At 50.5% G+C, this 3423-nt stretch overlaps 1 non-coding gene across 1 annotated transcript; it reads left to right on the top strand.

Moving 5' to 3' along the window:
• Positions 1-2909: 2909 nt before the first annotated feature.
• On the top strand, positions 2910-2982 carry TRNAK-CUU. Its single transcript has one exon. It is a non-coding gene; the product is annotated as a tRNA-Lys (tRNA).
• The last annotated feature ends 441 nt before the right edge of the window (positions 2983-3423 follow it).

The raw sequence follows: 3423 nt of genomic DNA, 5'->3' as shown, positions 1-3423 counted from the left end.
CTGGGACTTCCCGAGATCACTTCAGACTCCAAGCTCATGGCCCAGAAATGCCTTCCTTGGGGTGTGTAAATATGTCCTGTCTATCACACAGCCTTGGGAAGCCTCTCGATAGAGTAGAATGTATCTGATTCAAATTCTCCTTCCACCATGGACTAGCTGTGGGAACCCACCAAGTGGGGCTCGTGTACAGAAAGCCCCCGGCACAAAATGGCACGCGGTAGGTGTCGGTCCCCTTTCCTGGTCTACTTCCCCTTCTGACTCAGGGCTGAAAGTGCAGCCGGCAGGTGACCTAACCAGCAATGCCCGTGTTACCCGCACCACGCCCTGTTTCAGGAAGGTCAAGTTCCTTTTGCCGACAGGACTCACAACTGTTGGGGGAAGAGTTTGCTGGAATTGAAAAGTCATTTGGCTGTGACATTTAAGGCCCTGGAGAGTGAAGGTTATGGGCATAGGCTCTTGAATCACACAAGGGTTTGGATTTAGGCTCTGACACTTCCCAAGTCTGTGTGTTGCTGTGTAACCTCCTTGCGTCTCAGTCTCCCTCTCCATGCAATGGGGGTATATTATGATAGTGCCTACCTGGGGGGGGGGGGTTGTTGTGGGGGTGAGATGAGAGAATGTGGCCTGAGAGCCAAGGACCGTGAGTCCGCCCCACAGGGAGCATTGTGTTCACATTTGATGGAGGCCCGTAGGACCCTTCAGTCTCTTCCACAGACAGCCTTTTTCTTTTTTTTCTTTTTCTTTTTTTTTTTTTTAATGTTTATTTATTTTTGAGACAGAGAGAGACAGAGCATGGACAGGGGAGGGGCAGAGCGAGGGAGACACAGAATCTGAAGCAGGCTCCAGGCTCCGAGCTGTCAGCACAGAGCCCGACGTGGGGCTCGAACTCACGGACCGTGAGATCATGACCTGAGCCGAAGTCAGATGCTTAACCAACTGAGCCACCCAAGCGCCCCCACAGACAGCATTTTTCATCTGAGCCCTGAGTGTGGCATAGACAAAACATTTTCTCTGCCTCTTTTAGGGGTAAGGACAGTTGGGCAAGTGACTGCATGTGACATAGCAGTAGCAGAGAACCCAGGACCATGGGGCAGGAGACCTGGATTTAACTGGGTGGGGATTTTGCAGAGTGACTAGGATCTAGCAAGCTTGAGATGTGAGAGGTGTAGGCAAGAAAGAAAAAGCCGTAGTGACTAACTGGGGAGTTGAGGCTGGGAAAGGAGGGGAGGCGGGGCTTGGAGGGGACAGTGAAAAGGTAGTGAGTCAGTGACTGTGGGGCCCGTCGAGCCGAAGGCTTGAAGGAAGGAGCTAGGAAGAAATTTGAACATGGGATCTTTGGAGGGCCCAGGGCTTGACCGTGGGGCTGAGTAGCTGAGCCACTGCAGGAGAGGAAATCAGGGAACGGGGAGGCCAGGACATCAGTGGATGACAGACGAAAGCACCGAGCACGGTGGCAGGACCAGCGGAGAGAGGACAGTAAGCGGGGAGCTAAGACCCTCAGGTAATCCATTAAACTGACAGCGGTGAGTGGCGGAGCTTATAAGGACATATTTACCAGTGCAATTTAATGTTACATTTCGGGAAGTCCTCTGTTGCTTTTATAAGACCTACAGGAAGGGAGAGAGCTGTTTCTGTCACGAAAGGCAGGCCTGAGCATTGAAGGGTGGGGAAGTACCTGGGAGAGTCTTGTTTCGTCCAGGATCCAAGTTGTCAGCCTAAGAGACGGAGCTCTACGCGTGCCATCGAAAGCAGCCCTAAGCTGATGGGAAGGTGTTTTGTTTTTCAGGCGTGAGGGGTCTTCTTGCTTCTCCTGAAATACCAAGGAGGCAGCCACCATTCCAACAGAAATTTGCAATAATGCAATGATGCAATGATGCAATAATGCAGTAATGCAATAATGCAATTATAATGATAATTTAGGAGTGTCATCTATGGGAAGCCGTTGACTGAGAGGCCCTGGCGTAGGGGAGTGAAGAATTTGGGTTCTGCCCGGTGTTAATCCCAGCCCCACTCCTCACTCATCCTCAGTTCACCGGATCGGACAGCGGGGGTCATAACAGCACCTACCCCTTCCGCCTCTGAGAAGTAAATGAGCGGATATATGCAGAGAGATTAGCCTGGAGTGTGGGAGGACTAAAAGAAATGTTGGCTAGATATTCTACTCTTTCTCATCTCTGTTGGCAAATAAACAAGCAAATAAAAGCAGGCCTGGAAGGCCCCGCATCCTTCCTATTTCTCTGCATGGAAAACCAGCCAGAGATCAGAGCTGAGACATGGGTCCTTCCTCCACTCATTGAGAGCCGCTGGGAGGCAGTGTGGGCCAAGGTCAGGGAGTCCGCTGGGCGTGAGGAGCCCTGGGATTTAGTTCCTCCTCAGCCTCCGAGGCCCCAGCCGAGTGCACCCAAGGGCACGCCTGGTGTCTCTGAGCCTCAGCTTGCCCACCTGCAAAAGGGAGCGATCATCCCCCTTTGAGGAAAGATTCCACAAAGGTAAGTGGTGACTCTCTGGAGGAGTGTGTGTGGCTCACTGTGTTGAGTGCCTGCCTCCTGCGCGCTGAGCACAGAGATTCAGAATTTGGCCCATGGAATTTCCCCTGCCAAGAAGCACCCAAAAGATAGCCAGAGTCTATGGGAGAAAATGCTAGAGGGGTCAGGTTACAGGAGGAAGTGTTTTTATTGTTAAGCCTATGAGCAGAATTGGGGAGAATACAATGGTGGTACTGAGTGTAGTCAGTAATTCTCGTCCAAGAGCTCCTCCCAAAAGATATTCCTGCTCATGGAAAATGACCTGAGCTCAAGGCTGTTCACTGCAGAATGGTTTAGAGCAGCATGAGTTCAGAAGCCCCCTGAATACCCACCAAAATGAGCAGGGGTTGTATATATGGGCTATAAAGCAGGATAAGGAGGGGTGCCCGGCTGGCTCAGTCGGTGGAGCATGTGACTCTTGATCTCAGGGACGTGAGTTCAAGCCCCATGTTGGGCATGGAGCCTATGGAAAGGAAAGGAAAGGGAAAAAAAAGAAAAGAAAAAAGAAAAGAAAAGAAAAGTTCTCTGTGAACTGACATAGAAAGACTGCTGAGAATACTAAGGAAAAAAAAAAACTAGGTGCAAAGCAGTATGTAGGATGCTACCATTTTTTGTTCAAAGAAGCAGGGGAGAGTATCTATGGAATATTTTTATTTATATAGGCACAGAAGATGCTAAAAGTAGTTATAAGAAACGAGTCCCATAGTCCCATTAGTTGTCTCTAGGAAGGGTAGGAAGAGGAGTATCACTGTATATCCGTCTGCCCTTTTTGATTTTGGAGGCCCTGTAAATGCAGTATGTACAGGGGAGGGGGTGGGGCGAGGAACACTGTGTGGGCTGTGGAATCAGGGAGCCGGGCGTGAATCCTAGCTTCACCTCTTCCCAGTTGTGGGAGCTT

Source organism: Panthera leo, chromosome B2 (assembly GCF_018350215.1).
Source record: "Panthera leo isolate Ple1 chromosome B2, P.leo_Ple1_pat1.1, whole genome shotgun sequence".
Lineage (NCBI taxonomy): Eukaryota > Metazoa > Chordata > Mammalia > Carnivora > Felidae > Panthera > Panthera leo.
This window is presented reverse-complemented; position numbering and strand designations above follow the sequence as displayed.